Genomic DNA, 19,820 nt, shown 5'->3' with positions numbered 1-19,820 from the left:
TTCTATAGTCACAAAAACTACAAAATGTGTTGGCATAGTCTTACTGTAATTAAATTCCCATTTATAGATATTCTCATGTTTGAACTGAATAGAATAGTTCAAAATAGAATAGAATAGTGTTCTATTTCCATAAAACCTCAATATGCAAAATCTTATTGTCTGTGTTACTACTCAGATGTTAAAAAGCTCAGAGTGTGAAAACATGGTTATATAGTCAATTTCCATTTAAGCAAAGAGCTTTAATAAAAGTATCAAGTGTGCTATTTACTGCATTAGCACTTTTCCAAGTCTTCTTGAAAGAAAGCTTTTACCTTTCTGTTTTACAACTATATTAAAGCCAATTATAGAAAAGCGCACTCAATTTTTAGATCAAAACTCTTTGCCAGTAAGTCAATTATCCTGGTCAAATTGTGCTCTGAAAGGAAAGCACTCTAGAGAGAGAACTTTATTTGTATTTAGAAGCTTCAGCGCATCCTCTACAGTGTGAGCTAATTGTGTGGTTCAGGCATCATTGGAACACCTGACGCATGTACCTTCTTCCATTTTTCCATACCCGTGCCTCCTTTAATCAACATCATCAGTAAAAAGGGAGCTATCAATTTAAATGCCCAAAATAAAGAAAAAACATCATTTTGAATGATATAATTTGCAACAAGGCTTAGTTTTTAAGAGTTTTATTTTATTCACACATGTAGGAATGGTAAAATTTTTCAGAACAGCCTACATTCTCCCATGTGTTTGTGCATGTGCAAGCATGTACATAGAAAGAACAAGGAGAAAGAGAGACAAAAAGGTTACTTTATGTTCTAGGAACCATATTAGGTTCTGAGAATATCCAGATCAACCAGTTCTTGCTCTCTAGGAACCCACCATCTGGCAAAGGAGACAGAGGCATGAACAAGCAACTATTAACTGTTGGTTTCATATAAGGTTATCTGTAATATGAGAATAATATGCTATACCTTAGCAGCACAGAGAAGGGCACAATAACTTCTCCTAGGGATAAGAAAGAAAATCAGGAAGGGCTTCACAGAAAATGTGGCTCTGTAGTAAAGAATGAGTTTTACCCAGTGAGAGTTATACTCTGTGTCCCAGATCCTGGGAGATAACCTCTAAACCCTTGAAATCTCATGGGTTGTAGAAGTGTCTCTGTTATTCATGGTGGGTACCTATATGACACTTGAGAGTTTATGCTAACCTGATGACTCAGGTTAGGAGATGGCTGTAACAGAAAGAACAACCATGAATTGGAAAGTTACATGGGAAATGACTCCCACAATTGTGCCTAGGTAATGAAGCTCCAATAAAAGTGAAGGATATCAAAGTTCAGTTAAGCAACTGAGTTGGAATACTTCTTGCTTCTTCTCATACATAGATGTCAGAAGGATAACATGCTTCATTCCTGAAGACACAAGTTGTTTTCATTGAACCAAACTAGACTTTAGTTCAAATTTGCATTCTGTAATTATAAACATAATACTGTATGGCAAATAGATGGGGAAACAGTGGCTGACTTTATTTTTCTGGGCTCCAAAATCGCTGCAGATGGTGATTGCAGCCATGAAATTAAAAGATGCTTACTCCTTGGAAAGAAAGTTATGACCAACCTAAACAGCATATTAAAGAGCAGAGACATTACTTTGCCAACAAACGTCCGTCTAGTCATGGCTATGGTTTTTCCAATGGTCATGTATGGATGTGACAGTTGGACTATAAAGAAAGCTAAGCGCAGAAGAATTGATGCTTTTGCACTGTGGTGTTGGAGAAGACTCTTGAGAGTCCCTTGGACTGCAAGGAGATCCAACCAGTCCATTCTGAAGGAGATCAGCCCTGGGATTTCTTTGGAGGGAATGATGCTAAAGCTGAAACTCCAGTACTTTGGCCATCTGATGTGAAGAGTTGATTCATTTGAAAAGACCCTGATGCTGGGAAAGATTGAGGGCAGGAAGAGAAGGGGATGACAGAGGATGAAATGGTTGGATGGCATCACTGGCTCCATGGACATGGGTTTGGGTGGGCTCTGGAAGTTGGTGATGGACAGGGAGGACTGGTGTGCTATGATTCATGGGGTCGCAAAGAGTCGGACATGCCTGAGTGACTGAACTGAACTGAATTGAATACTGTATAGCACTCAGTTCTGTCTGAGTCTTTGCAACTCCATGGACCCACCAAGCTCCTCTGTCTGTAGGATTTCCCAGGCAAGAATACTGGAGCGGGTGTGATTTCCTAGTCTAGGGGATCCTCCTGATCCATGGATCAGACCTGTGTCTCTTGCACCTCCTGCATTGGCAGGTGATTTCATTACCACTGAGCCATCAAGGAAGCCCCTATACAACACTTGATCTAAGCCAAAAGCATGTCTCATAACTGTGACATTTAAACTTTAATGGGTAGATTGTGAAGTCGGGTACCTCAATAGATATTCACATGGAATATGGGTAATCCTCCTGTGAAATAATCCACTCTGAGCTTAACATAACCAACCTCTAGACTGTTGGAAGGAAGGGATGTACTTAGAACAAAACATCCTATTTTATACTCAATATTTTTTTTGGTACTCAGACCCATAGTCCATTCTAATTTGAGACATATTGAAACTAGAGAGAGAAACTAGAAGCACAGTAAATTAAAAATTGTAAGAAATTTTTCAATGGAAACTAAATTCTTGAAACACAAACAGCACTGCCTTGGGGCTATTTTAAACAGATGAGTTGTATTAGCTCATATTCATTTTGACCTCTTCCTACAATGTCTTTTGGTACTGCAGAACTTATAAAACCAAAAGCCAAATTTTATGATTCCCTTACAACTAGAAGAAACCTAAATGTAACAATGATATAACTGGGTAAATCTTGAATTGGAAATGAATCAAACAGATGAGAAACAGAGTGTGGGTGATTCATTATTCAGGTGACTGGCATAGCAGCATTGCCAGAAACAGTGATTATGGCTTTCCCCTTTGCAGATCATGACTCTGGATCATGATTCCTGAGTCAACCACTGTACTGTTATTTCCTCTTTCCACAGGTAACAGTCTGACCTTAGCAATACAGTAAGTTCCCTTGGGGTGCACTTCTTAGGTAATCTTCTAGAAGTCATTCCTAAGGGTTCTATATAGAGTTTGTATGTTTAGAGTGAGTGAATCTGTAAGTTGCTTTTAATCCAATGGTTAATTAACCTAGTTATGTTCTACAAGTAACCCCTTAACTAATAAACTATCATAAACCTTTAAGAAAAGATATAGCAAAAAAAAAAAAAAAATGAGAGTCATGAAATCCCTAGATAATATGTTTCAACTAGGATCTTGTTAGAAATGCAAAATTTCAGATGCAACCCAAGAACTACTAAATCAGAATCTACAGTTCAACAAATTTACTACAGATTCTCAATATTTTTTCCATTGGAGAAAGAGATAAAATAAAGGAGTAAAACAAATAACTTTAGTGATAACTGCTAAGGAGATGATAAAGGAGATGACGTTATTACAGAGTGATGGGGGCAGGGTGATGTTACTTTAAATATGTTTGTCAATATAGAGCTCTCAGAGGTGGTAGAGTCTTAAGAGTTTAGTCATGAGAATGTCTGGAGAATATTTCAGACATATTTTAGCCACAAAGATTTTGAAAAAGGAATGATTTGACATGTTCAGAAAATAGAAAAGTTATTTGACTTGAATAAGGTAAGTAAAGAAAAAATGGAAAAGTCAGAAAGCTAAGCATGAACCTGCCATTAAATAGGACCATTGATTTATACTAACTTCATTTGGAAGAACTATTAGTGGATTTTAATCAAGAAAATAATGCAATATAATTTAACTTTTAAAATTACAAACTGTGGATAATTGCTTATAGGCCTAAATAGCTGGAAGTAAAGAGTTTATTTTAGTCCTCAGGCAAAAGACAAGAGTAGCTTGGGCACCAATAGGGGCAGTAGAAGTAGGGGAGAACTGGAAACATTCAACATTTTTTACATTATTTCAACAGGACTTTAACTGAATGTGAGACATAAAGGAAAGTGATACATTAAACAGAACTCTCAGGTTTGGGGTTTAACCAACTGGTAGGATGATTCTGATATTCCTGAGATGAAGAATGAAAGAATGAATAAGAAAGGTTTGGTTGTGAAGTTATCAAGAAATTCATTTTTATGGATGGACCTGGAGATTATCATATTAAAGGAAATACGTCAGACAGAGAAAGACAAATATTATATGATATAACTTATATGTGAAATCTAAAATATAATAAAAATGTATTTACAAAATAGAAACAGACTCATATACATGGAAAATAAACATCAATAGATCACTACAAAAGTGAGGGAGGGATAAATTAGGAGCATGGGATTAAGAGATACACACTGCTATATATAAAATAAATACAAGGATTTACTGTGTAGCACAAGGAACTATATTCAATATCTTCTAATGACCTACAATGGAAAAAAATTCTGAAAATATATATAACTTAATCATTTTGCAGTACACATGAAACTAATACAATATTGTAACCAACTGAACTTCAATTTTAAAAAAGGAAAAAAAAAATACTCCATATTTGAACATGCAAAATTTAAGATATTGTCAGAACTACAAATGAAGATATGAAGATAGTTAATGGAAAGCTTGGAATAAGGTTCAAGTTCAGGGAAGAAGTCAGAGCTACAGCTGAAATGTGATGATCAGTCTGTGCTGGCATTGTTTTCAAAGCTAGATGCATAGATGAAATTCCCTATTAAAAATCATATGTCTAGAAATAATAGAATATATTCTGAACAAATCATGGGGTTTCCCTGGATCCACAGAATAAGTAAATGAGGAAGAGGCAGAAGCATTGGAAATTAGGCAGACATACAAGTGAATGTAGAGGAAAAGCATACATATATGCTATTTTACTCAAGAGATAAGGACTGGATCAACACTGGCGAGGACTGATAAAATACAAGATAGAAGAGAATGGTTACTTTCACTGCTGGCATAATGGGGATCACTAAGGTTGACTTAAAAAGTGTGTAACATGACAGTTGCAAGTTTTATTTGGGGCAAAATAAGGACTGCAGCCCAGGTGACAATGCCTCAAATATCTCTGAGAAACTGTTTCAAATAAGTAGGGAGGAAGGTGAGTATATATGTGATTTTGGTGAAGGGAGAGTGCATGCATTCACATTATTTTTCCAGAAGTTTTCTGCTAGTCATGAAGAATAGTTATCATCATGGATTTTAGTGCTTTTCTAGATATGAGGAGATATAAGAACTGGGTTCATAAATTTGGCTCCTGAAGATATCTATCTGAAGGCCTGTCCTGCCAGTTGTTCCCTGAGCACAGAGTACCTCATTTCTGCTCTCCACCCTGAACTTTTTTCAGAAGAGGGTGTTAAAAATCAGCAGTTGCAGCAGCACATGATTTAATCTTGGTAGAGGTAGACTGCATGTGCCAATTTGTAATTGACACTAACAGTGTTACCAAGAACAGTCTGATGGATTGATAGGAAGAAAAACCACAATCAAGTAGGAAGAAGGAAATGTAAACAGCTAGTTCAGGCACATATATTGCAAAGTTTTACTAAGAACAGGACCAGATGATAGGGAGAGTAATTAGAGCAGAATAAGGCTAGAAGTTTAAGGTTTCATTTAGTTATCTTTTATTTAATGGAAGAGAGTAAGGACGTTTGCATGCTGGAAAAATATTATTGTAATAAAGAGAATATATGCACTAATTAAATCAAAGTCCTTGACAAGTCATAAGTAATGGAACATGGAAACTAGGAAGATAATTTGTTTTTGATAGAGCAAATACTTCTTATGTTACTTTTGTAATTCAAAGGATCACAGGAAAATATGAGTACAGACCAAAGGAGGTTTTTAGATGTGGTAGTAGGAAGATGAGAAATTTCTTAATTTTTCAACTGACTTATGAAGAGAAGTAAATGAAAGGAGTTGCTAGATGATCATGTAGTCTTGCTGTTACTGTGATAGCTGAGGCAAACCAAAAAGTGAAACATGATGAAGTTAATTATTAAAGAAAGATGACCTTTTTTAGAAGGAAGATGTCCAAGTAGTTCAAGCTTCAGTTCAGTTCAGTTCAGTCACTCAGTTGTGTCTGACTCTTTGAGACCCCATGGACTGCAGGACGCCAGGCCTCCCTGTCCATCACCAACTCCCAGATTTTACCCATACTCATGTCCATTGAGTCAGTGATGCCATCCAACTATCTCATTCTCTGATGTCCCCTTCTCCCCCTGCCTTCAATCTTTCCCAGCATCAGGGTCTTTTCAAATGAGTCAGCTCTTCATATCAGATGGCCAAAGTATTGGAGTTTCAGCTTCAACATCAGTCTTTCCAATGAATACTCAGGACTGATCTCCTTTAGTTCAAGCTAAAATCCCAAATATTTAGCTTAATTATAGGATATGTGGGCAGTATTCTAAGCCTAATGGTGGTATGGAAGATATGAGTCTAAAAATCTAATTTAAATCTGCTGCTGCTGCTACTGCTGCTGCTGCTGCTGCTGCTGCTAAGTCGCTTCAGTTGTGTTCGACTGTGCAACCCCATAGACAGCAGCCCATCAGGCTCCCCTGTCCCTGGGATTTAAATCTAGATGTAGTCAAATGACTAACTTCTGGCAAATGAGATTGCAATAACTTCTGAGACTTAATTACCTGGATCCAGGCCAAACTTCACAGATTAAGGGCATCATCCTCCACAAAACTGCTTTTGCCTTACTTCAGATGCCAGATACAATCTCAGAGATCCCCACTCTGATCACGAGCTACAATTAAAGAGTTCTTACCATTCACTCAAATTTAATGCTTTTTCTAGAATGATTCACAGAACTCAGGAGAACACTGTACTTATGATTAGATTTATTAAAACAAAATAATACTAATCAGAACCAGTCTGAGGGGGAAATGCATAAGATGTGGTCTGGGAAGGTCCAAAATATATAACTTTCTTGTCTTCATTATGTGCCTTTGGACACACCAGTGTGTGATAATATGCAGAGAACTACCAGCCAAGGAAAATTACTCAAACATCAGTGTCCTGAGTTTTTATTATGGTTTCATTCTATAGGCAAGATTAATTGAATCATTGTTTATATGGCTGAATTCAATCTCCAATTCTCTCTTTTTCCTGGAGGTTGGCTGATATGGCTCAAAGCCCCAAATCTCTAACCACATATTTATTCTTTCTGTACTGGGTAGCCACCACCCTAGGCAATCTCACTAACTTAAACTATCAGATTTGGCCCCATGGACCCACCATAAGTAACAAAAACACTTCCCTAGGGAAATTCCAAGGATTTAGAGGTTACTTCCCAGGAACTGGAGACAATAGCCAACCAATTCTCAGTTTTAAGCATGTAGTGCTTATGTTTTTAGGAATCAAGAATAAAGATCTTTCAGATTATTTATTAAACAGAGATGTAAATAAAAATATTGTGCAGGTCCTCATTGAAACTCAATTTAAAAAGAGCTTAGTCTCTGTGAAGGAAGCCCATTTGATCCTTTAGTATCTGCAATTCTTCTGGCTTTCACTTAGAATATTATATCTAGACCTCTGACAGCCATTCTTGAGTCATGAATTGACCTTGAGGATGAAATCCACATTCTGAAAGAGAGCTTAGTATAATTATCATCCATGAGATAAACTCATCCCATCACTTGTTTTTCTCTATACAGTGTTGACCAAAAAATATGCACAACTCCAGAGTTGTGAGTTAAGTTTAATTTGGGGCAAAATGGGGACAGCAGCCTCAGATAGCTCTGAGAGACTGCTCCAAAGAGGCAGTGAGGGAAGATCAATATATAAGATATTAGTGAAGGGGAAGTTCAATGTAATCACATGCTTACTTTTTTTTTTTTAATTTTATTTTATTTTTAAACTTTACATAATTGTATTAGTTTTGCCAAATATCAAAATGAATCCACCACAGGTATACATGTGTTCCCCATCCTGAAACCTCCTCCCTCCCCATTCCATCCCTCTGGGTCATCCCAGTGCACCAGCCCCAAGCATCCAGTATTGTGCATCGAACCTGGACTGGCAACTCGTTTCATACATGATATTTTACATGTTTCAATGCCATTCTCCCAAATCTTCCCACCCTCTCCCTCTCTCACAGAGTCCATAAGACTGTTCTGTACATCAGTGTCTCTTTTGCTGTCTCGTACACAGGGTTATTGTTACCATCTTTCTAAATTCCATAATATGCATTAGTATACTGTATTGGTGTTTTTCTTTCTGGCTTACTTCACTCTGTATAATAGGCTCCAGTTTCATCCACCTCATTAGAACTGATTCAAATGTATTCTTTTTAATGGCTGAGTAATACTCCATTGTGTATATGTACCACAGCTTACTTTAAAAAAGGTCTTTTGCTAGTCAGGAGAAGCTGCTATCACCATGAAAGGATTTAGTGCTTTTCTAGGCATGAGGAAATACAAGGATTGGGATCATGAAATCAGTTCATGAAAATATCTAACTACATACTTACTCTACCAGTTTCCATGAAGCACACAGTGCCTGACTCTCCACCTTGAACTGCCTTCAAGGGCATGTTGAAAGTCAACAGCTGCAGAAGTTCGGGATTCAATCTGCTAAGGCAGATGGCAAATATCCTTGGAAAATGCCAATTTGTAGTTGACAGCAGTTTTACTGGAATATCAGTTCAGTTCAGTCGCTCAGTTGTGTCCGACTCTTTGCGACCCCATGAATCACAGCACGCCAGGCCTCCCTGTCCATCACCAACTCCCAGAGTTCACTCAAACTCATGTCCATCGAGTCGGTGATGCCATCCAGCCATTTCATCCTCTGTCCTCCCCTTCTCCTGCCCCCAATCCCTCCCAGCATCAGAGTCTTTTCCAATGAGTCAACTCTTTGCATGAGGTGGCCAAAGTATTGGAGTTTCAGCTTTAGCATCATTCCTTCCAAAGAACATCCAGGACTGATCTCCTATAGGATGGACTGGTTGGATCTCCTTGCAGTCCAAGGGACTCTGAAGAGTCTTCTCCAACACCACAGTTCAAAAGCATCAATTCTTCAGCCCTCAGCCTTCTTCACAGTCCAACTCTCACATCCATACATGACCACAGGAAAAACCATAGCCTTGACTAGACGGACCTTTGTTGGCAAAGTAATGTCTCTGCTTGTGAATGTGCCATCTAGTTTGGTCATGACTTTCCTTCCATCATATCTACGTTAGTAGGTATTTAGTAGTTTCATGCTACACTGGCAAATTACTTTTTGTGACAGAAATAGAATTAGTAAGTTGTAGGAGAGACTGTGTGGACTGCAAATCCTAGAATATTTCATTCCTGACCCCTTAAGAAAAAGTCTTCTATCCTTGATCTAGAATAATGGGAGAGAAAAGAGAATGAGTCTGTATTCATGGTAATTGTGGAACTTCTATATAGCCCTGGATTACTTACTTCCAGGGTTCTTTCTGATGAATAAGGAACACACTTACAACTTGCTCACACCACTGGTAAACTTTATTTTTATTAATATTATATTCATGTTTTTACTGATAAATGCAGCCAAATGTAATCCTTAGTGATAAACCTGGTATTTAACATAGGTTTGATACCTAATATGTTTAAAGTTCTTCATATTAATAACTAATACATTTAAATGCTTACCACATCAACATTTTGCCATATGTCATTTATTTTACTTTTAAAGGTTTTGAGAACTTTTTTGCTAATTTATGTCAAAGTCTCATTTGGTTAGCACTCATTAGAAAAGTGCTAATTAGTAGAAAACATAGAGCAAGAATTTTAAGACTACTATTAATATCTTTCCTCTTCCCCTAACATGATTTTCTTGATTTTTTATGAGCCAATATTTGCTGTGATCCAAAAGTATTCTAAGAACACAGTCATTACTGTAAATATCCCATAGCAAGATATAAATTCTGCTAATTACCGTATGTCAAGATTTCAATCTCCCCTCTCAGAAGCAAGTTATCAATTTATTTTTCTGTGCTTAATGCCAGATACAATATTTTTCATAAAAATACTATGACTTCATTTAATATAATGTTCAAAATATTGGCTAGAATTTTACCTAAAATGTTATTAACATCTGGAGGAATCTTCATTGATATGGAACAAGTGCTACATTAATTTTTAGTGTTATTAAATCTATACAATAGATCAAATGACATCACAGTCTACATCAGGCAAATGCCATGATTACAAGAATTTACAGTAGTATCTCAGTACAGTTACCATAATTACATATTTATTTAACCAATTAAGCATGAAAGTGGCATTATTGTCAAAGATTTGATATATGACCTGAACATAATTTGGTTAATAAGAAACAAGAAATGCCTGCTAAGTTGAGCAGGTATTCTGTTAGCAGAAGACTGCTAAGACTGCTAATTATCCCTGACATATGTTCAGATTGAACGGTCTTAGGTTAAAAAAAAAAAAAAGTGCTGAGTGGAGACACTATTTCAAAAATAGTCTCCTCTTTTTATTTATAAAGTGCTTTTAAACATTTAGCTTTAAGAAGTTGAAAAGACAAGTTTTCTGCAGACACTAGTTGTAGATATTGTGCAAATTCTCCTGTGTACTCAATGATAAATAACTGCTGCCATTTCAGGTTTTTGTCTGTTATGAACTTGTAGAGAAAAAAAAAAAAATCTTTATACCCAATTTCTAATTATCTAGACTCCCAAAAGTGTCAACCTGGAGAATCCCCTGGCTTACGTTGTATCCAAGTCTTAACACCTAAAATCTCTTTAACTCCCTCAACTCTTTCTCCTTTTTTATAAATAAGAAAGACAAGCAACATTTTACATGAGGATAAGAAAAAATCTTGAAGGTAACAGATTTTTGAACTTCTGTTGTGGGATTTCAGTGAAGTTCCTTATTGCTGATTGGCAAATAATTCATGGAAAAAGGTAATGTAGGGCAAGGGTTTCAAGGGAAGTACTACTAAAAATAGAAAATACCAGATGAACATGGCAATTAACACATGTATACCTGTGGCAGATTCATTTTGATATTTGGCAAAACTAATACAGTTATGTAAAGTTTAAAAATAAAATAAAATTAAAAAAAAAAAAAAAGAAAGAAACATGGGGTCAGAACCAGATGATTCTGATCCGTTTTATTTTGATGGACCAGAAATTGTGGGTTGTACAGGGTGCCAGATAGATTGGAAAAAAAAAGAAGAATATCACTTTGAAAATGATTAAGAAGCAGAAACACAAGGGACGTGGGACAGTTCGTACTGTGACCAAAACAGTTTCTGATGACTCTTTCTCTAATTTGTTTTTGCCCCTCCTGAAGTTCCTGAGAGTGGAGATCTGGATGATAATTCTGAAGGTATCCTGGCTGCAGACTTTGGAATTGATCACTTTTTATGTGAGCGTATAACCCTAAGATCATTGTTATGCTTTACTGGAGAAGCTATTGAAGATGATGATGATGAAGGTGAAGAAGCAAATGAGGTAAAGTTTACCAAATGAGCAAATAATTCTCTGTTTAACACATTGAGAAGCAAATTGAGTGACTTATGTATTCCATTGGTATATTCATTATTCCATGATATAGTATAAAAACGTTTTTTGGAAAAACATGGTTTTAGAATTCTACATCCAAGTAATGTATGTATGAGGTTTCAATAAACTGCAAACCTCAGAGAAAGAAAAAAATAAGAAAGAAATATGAGATATTCATCTTTATTGGTAAAAAATATAAAAAATTCTGATGACTTAGTGTGTCATCTCTGAGCTAATTAAGTATGATTTCTAGGCTTAGATTTGTAAGTCTAACCAACTTGCATTAAAATATATGAAAAAAATCATATAAGAACTTAATTATAAACTCATATATTTTGCCTTAATTATTTTTTCATGTGTAATTGGTCAATATGACTGTTTTTTAAATGCTGTCTTAAATATGGAGTGTAGACTACTTACTGTAGAAGTTATAATGTCACACAGTTCTTATCCTGCTAAATTTGTCAGTTTAAGTAGGTAGCGTCTGTGAAACTCATTTCATTGTAATGAAATTCTCTATATTAATATTGATCCCACAAATTTATCACATAAAAATGGTACTTAATATTTACATGTGATAGTTCTTTGCTTCTCCTTATGGCATAGCTCCACTAGCTTTGCCCTTGTGATGCTTCCTAAGGCCCACTTAACTTCACATTTCAGGATATCTGGCTCTAGGTGAGCAATCACACCGTTGTGATTATCCGGGTCGTGAAGATCTTTTTTGTACAGTTCTTCTGTGTATTCTTGCCACCTCTTCTTAATATCGTCTGCTTCTGTTAGGTCCATACCATTTCTTTCCTTTATTGTGCCCATCTTTGCATGAAAAGTTCCCTTGGTATCTCTAATTTTCTAAAAGAGATCTCTAGTCTTTCCCATTCTATTGTTTTCCTCTATTTCTTTGCATTGATCACTGAGGGATTTCTTATCTCCTTGCTATTCTTTAGAACTCTGCATTCAAATGGATATATCTTTCCTTTTCTCCTTTGCCTTTCACTTCTCTTCTTTTCATAGCTATTTGTAAGGCTCCTCAGACAACCACGTTACCTTTCTTTTCCTTGGGGATGGTCTTGATCCCTGTCTCCTGTACAATGTCATGAACCTCCATCCATAGTTCTTCAGGCACTCTATCAGATCTAATCCCTTAAATATATTAATCACTTTCACTATATAATTGTAAGGAATTTGATTTACGTGATACCTGAATCGTCTATTGGTTTTCCCCACTTTCTTCAAAATCACTGCAGATAGTGACTGCAGCCATAAAATCAAAAGACTCTTGATCCTTGGAAGAAAAGTTATGACCAGCCTAGACAGCATATTAAAAAGCAGAGACATTACTTTGCCAATAAAGGTCCAAGTAGTCAAGGCTATGGTATTTCCAGTACTCATGTATGGATGTGACAGTTGGACCCTAAAGAAAGCTGAACACTGAAGAATTGATGCTTTTGAACTGTGGTGTTGGAGAAGACTCTTGAGAGTCCATTGGACTGCAAGGAGATCCAACCAGTCCATCCTAAAGGAAATAAGTCCTCAATATTCATTGGAAGGACCTATGCTGAAGATGAAACTTCAGTGCTTTAGCTACCTGATGGGAAGAACTGGCTCATCTGAAAAGACCCTCATGCTGGGAAAGATTGAAGGCAGGAGAAAAAGGGGACAACAGAGGATGAGATGGTGGGATGGCATCACAGACTCAATGGACATGAGTTTGCGTAAACTCCGGGAGTTGGTGATGGACAGGGAGGCCTGGCATGATGCAGTCCATGGGGTCACAAAGAGTAGGACACGACTGGGCAATTAAATTGAACTGAACTGACATGCATAACTTCTTCCCACCATCACTCAAAAACACAATGTTTTCTCTTAAAAATATAGTACATTCAGTTTAGGGAAATAAGCAGTAGGCTACATAGAAATAACTGAAGACACCAGCCTCATGATACATTTAGAATTTAGTTAAAAGCAGTAAAGTTTTTTATTTTTTAATTTTTTTGTCAAAATAATATATTCTTTTAGTTTTTCCCAGGTTTATATATTCATTTTTGGTTAAGTTGGTTGTATATAGAAATAATTCTTAAACATTTGAAAAATGCTAACCACAATTTACCCCACTCCAGTACTCTTGCCTGGAGAATCCAATGGATGGAGGAGCCTGGTGGGCTGCCGTCTATGGGGTAGCACAGAGTCGGACACGACTGAAGCGACTTAGCAGCAGCAGCAGCAACCTCAATTTAAATTTTTAAATTTTCAAATACCTTGTTTTATGTTTGGTTCTTTATATTAATCATTAAACATAAAACAACAATTTTCTTTCATATTTCTTTAAGGGCAAGCAAATATGACTAAGAAATTTAAAAATATTGTTTGCTGCTGGTTTTGTTATTTTTTTAAGTTGGAAATATCGAAGACAACACTCTTTTTATATAACACATAATGAAATTCCACATTGGTTTGTGCAGTTACTATTGTACTAAAACTTCAAATCGTTTATAATTAAGTTATATTTTATAAGAAATGTAGTGTGCTCATCTGGTAAGTAATAAAAACATCAAACTCTGATTTCTTAAATTAAAAAAAAAGTCTTCCCAGTGTTCCCTTTCTTATGATAAATTAAGAAAATTGTGTTCTGAATTCTTTCCATTTGTTAGTTCCCAGCCATATTTTATTGAAAATATGACTCATATCTTGGCACTATATCTGAAATAAGTTAGTTCTAGCTTGTCTGAAAACAAGTTCACAAGTCTCAAGTTTTGTCTGACTTTCACAAAGAATAGATGTTATGTGAATTTTTAACTGTCTCTGCAGTCTTGCCCCACTCAAACTATTCATATTTATTTTAACCATTTTTTAACCCCCACCAGATTCTCAGTTCTAGAAACTCTGACATGCAGCACAATGATTCTGGATTCTGATCATTCTAGCTTCCATTCTCATACACACATTTTCTTTTTGCCTAAAATTCCCTACACACTAATTTTAAGTCAAGCTAATTTTCAAGTGATAGACAGGAAAGCCTGGCATGCTGCACTCCATGGAGTCACAAAGAGCTGGACACGACTAAATGACTGAACTAAACTGAATTTTTCAAGATCTTTTGTTTCATTTTTTTTAGAATCATTTGTGGAGAAGGCGATGGCACCCCACTCCAGTACTCTTGCCTGGAAAATCCCATGGACGGAGGAGCCTGGTAGGCTGCAATCCATGGGGTCGCGAAGAGTCAGACACAGCTAAACGACTTCACTTTGACTTTTCACTTTCATGCATTGGAGAAGGAAATAGCAACCCACTCCAGTGTTCTTGCCTGGAGAATCCCAGGGACGGGGGAGCCTAGTGGGCTGCCGTCTATGGGGTCGCACAGAGTCTGACACAACTGAAGCGACTTAGCAGCAGCAGTGGCTACTCTACTGGGTATTTTATTTCCCAGAATTCAGTAGAAATTAAAATCTGTCCTCATGAAATTCAGCAATGAATCATTTAAGTTCGTATCTGCTTATGTATTGCATTTGCTTTGTAATAAATATAGGTTTATCTCCCAGTTTACAGTCTTGAGTTGGGCGGGTGGGGGTGGGTGAAGAGACAACCTATTATTCTCTTTTATCTCACACTGTTATCATTAGAAAAAAATGCAGCTGATTTTTATGAATTAAATTGTTAATTAAATTCCAGATGTTTCTGTGTGACTATTTGCTAAGCTTTCAATATGGTGCCTGCCTGATGCCCTATGAGGGTTTAATGATTGAAGCCTTTATTATTGTCATTATTATTTCCCCTTTCTCGCTTTCATCTTTCTAAAATCTGCATTTCTCAGTTCCCTGTTGAAACAGTATCAATTTTATATAAAGTAGATTTTTTAGATCTTTCTTCTCTTCTGTATTTTTACATGCTGATGTGTCCTGAGATCAGTGCATTTCTCATCTATCTCTATACTCACTCCTTCACTTACTTTCACAAAATTCTTGACAGAAAGATTAGCATGATTATACAGTGGATAGAATAGACATGTCCTTAATTTGTATCCTATTTTCTAAGAATGGAGAGATGTAGAGACTTACTAAAGGAAAGGGTGAGAAAATGTAAATGTAGATGCATGTGAAAGATAAAGGAAAATGTAAAATTGAGGGAGATGATATGAGATGTTCTCAATGATGTCTCTTAATGATGCCAAGGCAGTGTAGTCATCAAAGAAAGAGGTAAGAAAAGTTGTGTAGGTGTCTTAAAATTTTTGAAGACTTGCATGATCACTTAGCAGGAAGAAAGGTATCAGACTTTAGACAAAATAAAAATTAACTGACATTAATAGCTGGAGTCTTTGCTGAAGTTTCCAACTTAAGCACTTTCAAATAAATCTCTTATTGCAGGGACTTCCCTCGTGGTGCAGTGGCTAAGACTCTGAGCTCCCAAGGCAGGGTGCCCAAGTTCAATCCCTGGTCAGGAAACTAGATCCCACATGCTGCAACTAAGAGTTCACATGCCATACCTAAGACCCAGCACAGCCAAAGAAATAAATATTTAAATAAAAAAGCAGTTCTGTTTAAAAAAAAAAAACAACACTCTTATTGCATAAGTCTGCTGCTGCTGCTGCTGCTGCTAAGTCGCTTCAGTTGTGTCCAACTCTATGCGACCCCATAGATGGCAGCCCATCAGGCTCCTCTGTCCCTGGGATTTTCCAGGCAAGAACACTGGAGTGGGTTGCCATTTCCTTCTCCAATGCATGCATGCATGCTAAGTCGCTTCAGTCGTGTCCGACTCTGTTGCATAAGTCTAGGTTGTTTTTTATTTCACACTTCTCTGTAAAGTTTGACAAAGTTGATGTTTTCCTGAGCCTTGTTCCCAGGAAAACTGCAAAATGAATAGTTAAGAAATACCACTTCCTCTTTGTGCTCCAAAGAAGCTTCCTTGCCCTTAGAGAAAAATTGAATCTGACAGAGTTAATCAGGCAAGGAAGATTTTGTTCAAGACTATCGCAAAAGGAGAGAGAGATTGAACACACTTTACTGAAATAAAAGGTAGGAAAGATTTTTGGTTTTGGATAAGCTTGTGAAAAATTACTGGAGGGTGTTAGGAAGAAGTTGTTCAATGTGATTAAGCCTTCCAAGTTTGCTAATTGATGCTTAAGCTTCTACCCTTACACAGAGACCTAGTATAGGTCTAATTGATAATTCTTACATTTGATTTAAGCAGAATGACTTTGATTACACTTCAAGGGGATGGTTTTCTTGTCCTTGAGAAAGAAATTCCTGGGACGAGTTTTTCTTTAACAATAACAACAACAACAAAATCTGGCAACAATCTGCAAGATTTACATCTCAAAGTGGCAAAGAAAAAATTAAAAATTTTGACTTTTCTAAAGTAAATGCTTTAATGAAAGGAAGGTCAAGATCTATAATCAAGGTAAAAGCTGTCTAAAGAGTAATTAAGCTAAGGAGAATAATAAGATTGTCTTGGTGACCCAGTGTATTCTGTTTATCCTGAGATAAACTTATCCCTATCTTTCTTCAATGACTCAGATAAGAAGTTTCTTTCTTTCTCTTGCTTGCCATAAGAATCCAAGATGACTTCCTTCTGTATCAGCCTTCATAAAACCTCAAGACCCCCATCCTTTTCTTTGGGACTTTCCTCATTAATAACTGCTCTCATTAAAAATAATTTTCTTAATTTTTTGGTGCATTCTATTTTTCACATGGTAATACATCACACATTGTTTCATATTTAAAAAAAAACTACATAAGTTGATGTAAACAAAGCACTTAGCATATATGCAACATGCTTACTTTTAAATACTCAAATTGGCAAATAAAATTATTTTAAGTACCTAAGAAATTTGGCTTTTAAACAAGTCTCTAATTCTGAAGGTAAATATCATTACTTCTCAAAATTAGATATAGATGGGATTATGTCTCCCATAAGAAGGTGATATGTTTAAGCAAAAATGAGTTTTAAGCTAATACAGGGATATATGAACATTCCTAGCAAAAAATCACAAATCTATTACATAACCTGCTTTCCTAAACTATTTCAGCTCCCTGTCTTCAAGCATTATGATGTGTAAGTTGTAGGGGAAGATCACTCTGAGTCAGAAAGAATCATATTCTGATAACAGGTCAGGCAAATATCTGGTGAAATCAAACACAACAATACCCTATGAAAAAATGGAGGGTGGGACATTTAGGACAAACCAGAATTCTTGACCTAGATATTAGTTCCATAGGTTTCACGCTGCAGGGTCTGATGGATTCTTATACTTACATAACAATATTAGAGTTCCTATACATTTTCTATGTAAACTACTTTTGTGAATTTATTTTACCACCCCTAAAATATATCTAACATTACTCATGCTAATTACTGAAACTTCTGTGCTGAGTTGAATGACATTTCTAGTTTATTTTTCTTTTATAACATTTTGGGTATTAATTCCATATTGGAATATTTCCAGTGTTTACCAAAACCCTTTAATGTGAATTATTGATTAAAGTACTTCAAATGTTAGCTAACAACTTATAGACTGGTACTTAGCTCTAATTTGTATAAAACACATTCAATTAACCCTAAATATTGTTAAATTAAGTAATATTACATTGGACATCATTATTTGCTATGCCTTTTTTTTTTTTATACTGGATAATGAATTGGGACTTACTTTAAAGTCTTGAGTTTGTCATTACCATTTAAGTATTTATAGACTTATACAGTAAAATTTCTCCTGCAGGCATTTTTCTTACAATTTGAAGAGATGACTTCTAGCAGATGGGCTTAGAACAGAGAATTTCTCTTCACTGAATATTTAGTATGTCAGCCTCACTCTTGCTAGTCTTTAGTTTTAATTTTTGATATCTCCTTATTTTCCCCACCGTCTAATCCTATTTTAAGTATGGAGGAAATATTTGAAAACTTGATGAGATTGAAGTTGCTCAGAGTAAACAATCTGTATGCTGTATAAAAAAGCAAAAATATAAGAAAAAGGAAAAAAAAGTGACATATTAAACATGAGCAAATTTCAATTTAGTTGATTTTTATTTTAAATTATATATAATAAACCTGAAATATAGAAATGGGAAATACACATCATAATAGCTAGTTTTCTTCTGAAAGCCTATATGCATTCTTTTTCATAGACTGCCTGAAAGAACTAAAAAGCAACAAGAAAATAAATATTTTTTAAAGTGCTGTATCAGCTCTTAAAACAGACAGTGCTGACATTTTGAAGTGTGAAAGGGAGATTAATTTTGGATAGAGAGACAGAAGATGGTAAGAAAATTTAAATTCTTTCTTGGCAGATGACAACAATCTCTTTACAGTTTCCTGTTGCTATTCTGTTTTTTGCAACATTATCCACACACCTACTAGTTTCCTTAAGAAGAGCAGACAACTGAGAAGCATCATTTGAATAAGAGTGGTTAAAATATTATGAGGGGATTTTTAAAAGGGAAATATAATGTTCAAATGTATTATATGTATGTGCATGCATGCTCAGTTCTGTCCAACTTTTTGCCACCCCACAGACTGTTGCTCACTAGGTTTCTCTGTCCATGGAATTTCCCAGGCAAGAATGCTGGAGTGGGTTGCCATTTCCTACTCTAGGGGATTTTCCTGACCTGGGGATTGAAACTGCATCTCTTGCATCTCCTGTGTTGGCAGGTGGATTCTTTACAAACCAAGCCACCTGGGAGGCCCTTCAAAGGCATTAGTGAGGAAATAATTATCAGGGAAGAATTAACATATTTTGTTTGCAGAAAAGTTGCTTTCAGATTGCTTTATATTTACTGTGTCCTTGAAATTTTTGTTATTAATTTTCTTTACAAAGTTTTTACTAGGCTACTGGTTTAGACAGGTTACCTAGAACTCTAATCATGGTGGAGTATGCTTAATAATGATTTCAGACAAGAGTGGGAGTAGATAGGGAAAGGCAGCTGCAGACTTCAATTTACCCCTACTTATCTGCTTCAGTGGACAATTTTATTAAACTCAAAAGTCTTATCTTTTCAGAAACTTTTTCAAATTGAGTAATTATCTCTGGAAAAACTTTTTATGACACCTGGTAAAGAACTTGCCTGCCAGTGCAAGGGACATAAGAGACACAGGCTTGATCCCTGGGCTAGGAAGATTCCTTGAAGGAGGTCATGGCAACCCACTCCAGTATTCTTGCCTGGAGAATCCCTTGGACAGAGGAGCCTGGTGGGCTACAGTCCATGGGGTTGCAAAAGAGTTGGACACAACTGAAGTAACTTAGCACACACACATGCACATAAATGAACACACACGCATGTGCGTGTGTTTGTATGTATGTGTGTGTTGCCAAAAAACAGA

At 36.1% G+C, this 19,820-nt stretch overlaps 1 pseudogene; it reads left to right on the top strand.

Moving 5' to 3' along the window:
* The first annotated feature begins 11,084 nt into the window (after positions 1-11,084).
* LOC112586121 lies at positions 11,085-11,620 on the top strand (annotated as a pseudogene).
* The last annotated feature ends 8,200 nt before the right edge of the window (positions 11,621-19,820 follow it).

Source organism: Bubalus bubalis, chromosome 7, assembly GCF_019923935.1.
Source record: "Bubalus bubalis isolate 160015118507 breed Murrah chromosome 7, NDDB_SH_1, whole genome shotgun sequence".
NCBI classification, from domain to species: Eukaryota; Metazoa; Chordata; class Mammalia; order Artiodactyla; family Bovidae; genus Bubalus; species Bubalus bubalis.
This window is presented reverse-complemented; position numbering and strand designations above follow the sequence as displayed.